Here is a 9,910-nt window from a genome sequence, read left to right as displayed (position 1 = left end):
AAAATGAGAAGGATGTGATATTTAGTTCATTTTCATTGAAAGCTTGAAGCTGAAACACTAAAAGAATAAGATTTTCTTACGTTATATAGCCATATGTATCAGCTGTGTTCAAAGAGTTCTTCACCATTAACAACTCCCCAATGCACACCTTCTAAGTTAAGAACCAAATGAGGAAACTACCCTGGTTAACAATGGAGTAGGAAACTACCGATGAAAGTGAAATACAACCTGGTACTCAAATATGTACAGAATTAATGAAGAAAAATGGTAAATCATTCAATTCCCAATCTGCTCAACCAGAGACTTCTTCAACTGGTTTAGGCGAGTAAAATCGTGTAACATATAAATTAATCCCTAGAAAACTACCCCCTAACATGCTGCCCTGGGCAGTCGCCCATGTGGCACATGTGTTGGGCCGGCCCTGCCTCGACCATTATAGAGTTAACTCGGTGGTTCATAGTTAAGGGGGAAAATGAACATAATATTTTATGGATTGTTTGTATAACATTCGTTTATTAAATTAAATAAATAATCTTGAACACAATTTTTATGTTCATTTAATAAATGAACGAACTCGAACGGAGGTGTGTTCATTTTGTTTATGTTCACGGACAAACTCGTTAATCAACTCATTTATTAGCTCATATACTTGGTTTTCATTTTCCTTTTAATGTTTATATAGTTTAAATGTTGATATAGATAAGGACTACATTAAATGTACGATAAACTTTAGAGTTGAATTTGTGAAGCTAAAGAACTTAATCACTAGTGTTGTGATTTCACCATTTAGTTGGTTTTGTTTTATTTAATTTTTGTGTTCGGGTGTTTAGTTAACATTCACAAACATATAAATGAATATGTTTGTAAAATCTAAATGAACAAAATACAAACATCTTAAAAAATAAACAAACTAATATGAATATGATATTAAGAATTTAAACGAACAAGAACACAATCTTATTCGTTCAAGCCTGATTCATTTACGAAATATTTGTATTACTAAAATGACAGTAAATAATATTTATGTGACGGTTCACGATGAGTGATGATGTGACATATGAATTTGATGGATTTTTAAAGAAAATCCAATAGTTGATTTATTTTTAATAAATTATTTAAACTTTAAAGTGTAAAAATTATTTAAATTACTTACAAACACTACATATAAAAAATATTATTGAAATTGAAAATTTAAATAAAAATTAAAATTATTACAAAGTATAAAATAATAAATTATTGTTTATAAGTATTAAAACTTTTAAACATTTTCGAATTTTTTTTGACAACCCAAAGAATTACATTATTTGTTTTTATTAACCGTAACAGTCAATACATTTTCATTAATTTAAGGGTTACATTGTTTTTTCATGCCGTTAAGGGTCATATTGAATGTAAAATAAATCTATAGGTTACATTATTTATTTTTTAAAATTTGAGGGCCTAAAAATTGTTAAACCTATCTCTTGCCTTCTTTTAATGTCAGTTGTTTTCCCTATTTTCTGTAATGTGGATTGAATCACGAGTATATATATCAGATCTTAATATTAGGTTTTTTAAGTTACGTCAATTAACATCATATACATTCATGCCCGCATTCATGCACAGATTAATTTATCTTAATATTTAAATGAATCGTTATTATTTTTAAAGATAATGAGTTTGAATACTAACAACTGTAGCATGTCATATACGTTCATCTAACCTTTTTTATAGTCCTCTGATCATGGTATGATTTTTCATTATTTTACATGAAAGTTTGATCCAATAAAATTCACACAACATAAACTATAAGTTGAATTTATTAAGATAATTATATTTATTACCTATGTAATTTTTTTTAACATATCAAGATATTTTATTATATTGATATAAAATGTATTTTTTAGTTGAATTTATTGAGATGTGATTTAAGTGGTAAAAAAGTGTTTCTTTAAAGATTTCAAGTTCAAACAATTAAGTTTGACCTTGTCGATAGGTAAGAAATATTATGAATATATTACATTGTAATAATTTCATATTATTCAGAAAATTATTGAATTGTTAAAATACTAATAATATAAATATTTATTTTTTTGAACAATGACAAATAGATTTCATTAATAAAACAATTGATTAAATTAGAATTACAATGTACCTTAAGTTTAGAGAGAAAAACGAGGATAATACGCACTAAAAACCCACACAAAAAATAAAAATATTAAATTCAAATATACAAAAAAAAATGAAATTTTCATCTAAGAATGACCACCAACATAAAAAAAACTCAAAACCTTCATAAAAACGCATTGTCAAATAATCTTTTTATCAAAGAGGAGATCTGACTATATGTTATCACCTACAAATCAATCAGAAAACAAATATCATGAGAGTCTTTGTGTAAACACCAAAACGACTTCAAATGTTTGAGAAAACACACCAAAAATCATAAGAATCGTGCCACAATAACAGAGAAAACTCGTGTCAAAGATAAATTTATTTTATCTTCTATGCTTGATATCTAATCAGTTAATTTTATGATTTTGTTGAGATGTTGGAAATGTTTGATACGCCTGTAAAGTTCTCATTGGTTGGGCCAAGAAAATTTGAAAAGGGCAAGAAATCAATTTTTTTAACCATTGAAGTAAATTTGTTTATGCGGCAAGAAACCAAACCTAAATCTAGTAAGCATGACATACAAATATCTGGAAATATCATACGACACTGTTGCTTGTCCCGCTGGGCCAGTCTTATCCATTCCCTTTGAAATCCCAATTTCTATGGTAAACATTCGCTTAAGATATTTTCTTGAAGTTGAGTCAAACACTTCTTCCTCCTTCTCAAAGGCACCCAATGATCAAGATCCAATCTTTGTATACTTCTTCGCTCAAAACTCTCTTTTAACATCAATGGCATCTCTCTGTTTAAACCATACTTTTCACTACAAAAACACCCCATTCCGGCATCCGAAAAGCGGGAGCACGAACAATCGACGCAGAGTTCTGGTCATTTCATCTTGTCAAAACAATGAACCGATAGAGAGATCAACATCGAATTCGAACACAGAGAAAAAGGAGAAGGACAAGAGGAAGGCGTTGTTTCCTGAAGCTTTCTCGGGAATGCAGGAATTTGGCAGAGGGTTGAAGGAGAACATGAGCCCGAAACAAAAGGGTGATTGGAAGGATTTGATGTTGATGAGCTTATCGTTTGCTGTTTATGTTTATATGTCTCAGATGCTTGTTTGTGCCTACTGTTCTTGGATGTCCATGCCCAAACCCTCATGGTAGAAAATGAACTACTAGGCTTCCTGGTTTTTCGACTTTTGTTACTGTTGTTATTATGAAGATGAATTGGGATCTGGGTTTTGGTTTTTGGTTTTTTTTTTAAGAATATCATGTCGATACCTATTTCATACTGTTGTATTTGTATAACATCTTTTAGCTTATTCTCCTTAAATAAAAATAAAGCATTACCGTCCACAAACTTTGCAGTTTATATGTCATGGTTAGTTATACAAATAGTTCCACCGTTAAAGGAATAATTGTATTTCTTAAAGATTACGGGTTTAAGCACCCACGACTATAGTAAGATGATTAAACGTTCCTTATCAAATAGTTGAGAGTATTTAGAACAGATACTATTCTATAATCAGCTTAACTTATTAGAAAAAAACGGTGCTTTTGGGATTTGCAATTACTCGGATATATGGATACATGATAGAACTAAGTCAATTAGCAATTTTGAGGTTAGTAACTTGCAAAGCTTGTGAAGCAAATGAAAGTAGAAGTTCAAAGTTTTTTTGTGTTAATCAATAGAATCTTGATAAAATAATTCTCAATTAGAACTTAATAAAGTTCCATGTTGTTCGAGTTACATTTTCCATGTGCCATATACATGCTTAAATGATGTATCTGGTTCTTGATTTATGATAGTCAAAATTATAATAAATATTTATAAGCATAATCGTAAATCTAAAATATAATTATGACATTTTCCTATTACTATTGAGATAAAACCTAGTAATCTAGATCACATAAGGATCAAAGAAGGAAAATGTTAAAAAAAACTAACAAAAAAACTTGAATTAAATAAATATACTAATAAATCTGACTGTATCGGTAAACGAACCACAAAAGGGGATGAAACTAGTGAAAGAGCACCGACAAATCGTAAATCAGAGTCAAACGACGTGAAAAAACTATTACGAACGCAAAACGTGATCCAAATCAATCATGAGGTCCAAAATAGGGAAGATCATCATGATAATAAATAAGCGTCATCTTAATCAGTCGTAGATATATCAAATCCAATCCTGAAAAAAAAGATAAACAAAAACAACATCAAAAGATCGTAAACTACAAAAAAACATAGAAAAACATACCACAAAAACAGAAAATATGTCATAAAGATATAATTATTCTTATTAATAAACTAAAAAAACAAAGAAAAATAAATAACCCACGACAACCAACATTAATATCAGTGTCATCGCCGCTTAAATAAAATTAAAGAAAAAAAAATTGGATTGATCAATAAAATTGACATAAATTATAAAAAAGAAAAAAAAAGATGAGGAAGAAAGGGTTTTATGTTTTTATAAAATTTAAGGTAAACTATATTAAAGACCACCAATTATGACCGCTTTTTATTTTGAACGAGTGTTGACGTATCTATTAATAGAAGTGATAGAATTACATATTCAATCCGATGATGAGGGTGAGTACTTGCAGCCAAAAGGAATCGAGCCAACGACCTTAGCTCTCCCTGCGCACGTCTAAGCCATTGGGATAGGCTATCAAGATAGTATAATCCCGCAAAATTATGTATATATTTCTATATACTGCTAATATTCAATCTAGGTAAAAAATAAAAATCTTTCCCTGCTTGTTTTCTTCTTCTTCAAGTCTAACATGCGATTTAATAAGAGAAAAATAACCTCAGTGACCAAAAATGCCTTATAATATACGATTTTAACCAACTTTTTTTGGATTTGCCAAAATGACCAACAAAATCGCAATGCCAAATAAAAATCGCAACGCGATCTCCAAAATCGCAACGCGATCTCTAGAATCGCAACGCGATTATGAAGAATCGCAATGCGATAGTACAAATTCGCATTGTGATTTTCCAGAATCGCAACGCGAATATAAAAATCGCAACGCGAACATATAAATTGCAACGCGATTCTGACTTTCGCAACGAGTATCCGTAAAATCGCAACGAGTATCCGTAAATCGCAACGACAATACGTAAAATCGCAACGCGTATCCGTAAATCGCAACGACAAGACGTAAAATCGCAACGCGTATCCATAAATCGCAACGCGATCGATAATTTGCAACGCGATCTCCGGTATCGCAAATCGGTTTCCAGATTCGCAACGCGATTCTGACTATAGCATTGCGATTTCCCAAATTCGCGTTGCGATTTTCCTAATTCGCAATGCGATTATGTAAATCGCAATGCGAATCTGTAAATCGCAATGAGATTTTGACTATCGCAATACTGAATTTCAAATTCGCAACTCGATTTCTGAATTCGCAACAGGTTTTAATTTCGCAACACAAATATTTTGGGTATATAACTACGCAGCAACAACAACTCATAACCTAAATCCCTAAATCGCAGCTCATTCCATCTCCATCTATCACTCTCTCCGGGGACATCCTTTCTCTAATCCAAATTCCAATCAACTTTCAGCATCAAATTCCGGTTTTCATATTGACCAGTTAGACGATGATGAGCCAACAGAAAAAATTGTGAGTACTAGTCAGTATTCTAAATTTGATCTTGGTCAATACCCGGACTTTGATCTTGGTCAATACTCGGATTTTGATGATTTTTCAGAAGAATAAACAGACCCTGCGTGTAATGATTTTGATATTGGTCAATACCCAAATTTTGATGATGAAACAACCGTTGCCGAGGAAGATGTTGTTGATGATAATGAGGAGGAAGTTACGACTGTAAATGAATATGTTGAACATCCATTCTGTAATTCATATAACACTAAAGAATAAAAAGAAGAAGAAGAAATCCCTAAAGAAAAATCCCCGAAGAAAATACCACGGGAGTATAACTAGAATATGCCAGAATTACTTCAGATACCGGAAGAAGAGTTGGTAAAGATAGCAGTTGATTGTTACACAAAAATTATTCGTATCAAGAAAGATGATTGTTTTAATACAAAGGAAGACTTGAAGATAGCTTTGTATACGAAATGTGTGGAAGATGGCTATCAACTAAAAGTTAACAAATCAAGCAAAGATCGTTTCGAAACAAGGTGTATGATTGACAAAAATGTATGTGGCGTATGATTGCAAAGATGATAAAAGATTGCGAAATGTTTCAAGTTAGGAATTTTATTGATAAACATACATGTTCAAGAACCCAAGTTTTTCCTCACCATAGACAGGCAAACAAAAAGGTGTTGGGTGGTTTTCTGGTTGAGTTAATGTTTTTGAATGGTAGGGTATATCGGGGACATGAAATTATGACTGACATGAATGCTCGGTTCAATATTAGTATCTCATATTCTCAAGCTTGGAGAGCCAAATGTTATGCCTTGAAATTGTTGAGGGGGTCTCCAGAAGCATCGTTTGCCCAACTGCCGGCTTATTGTCACAATTTAAAGCTGAAAAATCCTGGGTTAGTAACTCATATCAAAACAGATAGAGATTGACGCTTTGAGTTGCTGTTTATCGCCATTGGTGCTGCGGTTAGTAAATCAATATAATTTTGTTGACTCATTTTTGTTAGTTACATGCATTTCACATTTAAATGATTATATTTCTTGTGTATATGATTTTGTAGATTCGTTCGTTTATTAATTGCATGCGCCCAGTTATTATAGTTGACGGAGCACATTTAAAAGGTCGATACCTTGGAGTAAACTTATTAGCAGTAGCCATGGATGCTAACAATGGGATAATGCCAATAGCTTACGGGGTTGGCAAATCTGAAACCTCTGATTCATGGATATGGTTTATGGGGCATCTTAGGGATTGCATAGGTCCTATTAGCAATCTGACAATCATATCCGATAGGGTAAACTCAATTGACAACGCTGTTAGAAGGTGTTTCCCAGATGCTTTTTATGGACTTTGTGGTGTTCATTTGTATAGAAATCTAAAATCAAGGTCTGCTGGTATAAAAAATCACAAATGGACATACTGGAAGGCTGTAAAAGCTTATCGGGAAGTGGATTTTAATAAGCATATAAGCTGTTTAAGACGTGTTTTGCCTCAGTGTGCTCAAACACTAGAAGATGTCGTGTTTGAAAGATGGTCAAGAGTACATCAACTTGGAGCAATATATGGTTTCATGACGTCTAATAGTGCAGAATCAATCAACGCTCTAAGTCGTCATTCCCGGAAATTATCCATTACTATGTTAATGGAGTTTTTTCGGGCCTCTATTCAACAGTGGTACTACAAGAAAAGAAACCATGCAGGTATTATTTCTTTAAATTCGTAACTTATCATATATTTTACTAAGTATTATTTATTTAAATTTACAGGAACATTGGAACATCGTGTTACACCATGGACAGAAAAAAAAGATAACGAAACGTGTTGTGAAGTCAACATCATGGAGAGTTGAACCATGTTCAAATACTTTATTTGAAGTACTGGATAATAACTTAAATGGGCTTGCCGATCTAAATGCAAAGACGTGTAGTTGTATGAAATGGCAAGCATCTGGTTATCCGTGTGGCCATGTTATAAAAGTTTCTCTTTATCTAAACCAAGATGATTCGAGCGCATACGCTATGGATTGCTACACTATAGAAGTATATCGACAGACTTATGACGAGATTGTCTACCCTATTCCACATCCTTCTGAGTGGGACATACCAGATGACTTACAAACAGTTTTGCCACCAGCCATGGATAGAAGGCTACCTGGCCGACCAAAAAGTCACGATCGTATACCGTATAAGGGTGAAGAGAAGAAGAGATCGACATGTAGTCCGTGCAAGGAAAGTGGTCATACAAGGTTGACATGTGGATTACCAGTGCCATCACAATCATCTTTTCCTCTACCAACATATGGATCCTCATCAAAATCCCAATCACAACCGGCTTCACCTTTTGGGACTGTTAACTTAGGTGATTTTTAAATGCAAACGTTGTATTATGTGTATATTATGTGTGAACTTTTAACATTTTTAGTTAGGCTTGTATTAGTAACTTGAGTTTGAACATTGCTATGATAAGTTCAGTTGTTATCACTTATTAGACATTCATTTGACTATCGCAACGCGGAAATCGCAACGCGAATATGACTATCGCAATATGGAAATGACTATCGCAATGCGGAATTGACTATCGCAACGCGGAAATGACTATCGCAACGAGAGAATTGCAATGCGAAATGAAAATCGCAACGAGTGAATCGCAATGCGAAAATGAAAATTGCAACGCGAAATTAGTTTCGCGTTACGATTTTCATTTTCGCATTGTGATTCACTCGTTGCGATTTTCATTTCGCATTGCAATTCTCTCGTTGCGATAGTCATTTCCGCGTTGCGATAGTCTGTTTTGCATTCAACATAATGCAGATTGAATTCAACTTTTGCACCCATACATCCATTTCACGCAGCTCACTTCAGGATTAACCTACAGAAACCAAACATTGAATCAACAACACTTTCTACACATCTAAAACCTACAAACAACAAATTATTGAATTCTAGCTACTTAACCAAACATTTTCAAACCAAAAAGAGTAAATATGTTTAACAACACTTGCATTTGACTTACAAATTGTTTATGGACACTTTCATAACGCGGATGCAGGTAGGCAGCGTCTCGCATATATCGCTCTAGCCATAAAATGCCGAAACCACAAGCCTATTGTACCTCTATCTCTATCGGTGGGAGGTAGAAAATATGTACTTCCTGTCGTCAAACGCTCCAAGCACATGCATACGAGAGGACCACAATCCCCTCTGGCTTTCTTCGTTTGTTGTGGCACGGTCTCGTCTCTGATAACTATAACATTGAACTTCTTTGGGTTCTTGTCATATACTATTGTCATTAGGGATAAGAGCTGAAGCTCGACGAGAAGCCAATGAGTACGGTCCAAAACAGGGATAAACACCTGCATTGAAATGTAATAATTCAAATTGCGCACTTATTTATGAACACCTTTAAAATATTTAAACAAATATAATAACCTTATCGACCTCCCACCATGCAGGATAAAGTTTAGCTTGTCCATTAGCCAACACATATGATTCCTGTCGTTGATTCTTCAAGTGAACTACGTGAAAAGATGTCGGCATAATTGTATATTGCGTTTTTTTAATATTTTTCTTCAATTTCCTTACAATTAGAAGACGTGTCACCCATGCATCAATATGTTGTTTTATAAAAAAAGACATATATTAGTGAATTACATAAATTTTTAAAAAAAATTAATCAAACTGAAATATAAGAAATATAAGACTTACCCCCCATCGAAATAGCCATTGTCTTCAACCCCTAATAATACACCCCACCAAGACCGTTCAATCAACAAATGTATAACATCGTTGAGTTTGTATATGTCAGCGTAACACCCTTGGCTCCGCTCATGTAGATAAAAATCAACTGCGGTCTTAGCCCAAAGGGTATTATCCAGAATTGTTTCCGGTAATTGTTTCCTCTCCACTTCATCTGCCGGAATGGTACTGGCCGGTAACTTATACGAAAGCCAACAGTCATCCATCATGTCCGGCACGTGAGGGGGCTTCTCAATAATTTGATATATTACGCCGTGTGAATCAGGCTCTAGAATGTTGGGAGGGACCTCTTCAACGATGACAGTGGCCTCTTGAACGGTGGGAGGGGACTCTTGAGGGATGATAGGGGCCTCTTGAACGATAGGGGAGGCCTCTTGAACGATGACAAGTGAGTCGGGCTTTTTCTTACGGATTCTTTGCACTATT

The sequence above is a fragment of the Hibiscus syriacus genome, unplaced genomic scaffold, assembly GCF_006381635.1.
Source record: "Hibiscus syriacus cultivar Baekdansim isolate YM2019G1 unplaced genomic scaffold, ASM638163v2 tig00005459_pilon, whole genome shotgun sequence".
In the NCBI taxonomy this organism is placed as follows: Eukaryota; Viridiplantae; Streptophyta; class Magnoliopsida; order Malvales; family Malvaceae; genus Hibiscus; species Hibiscus syriacus.
The sequence above is the reverse complement of the archived record's forward strand: the minus strand, read 5'-3'. Positions refer to the sequence as shown.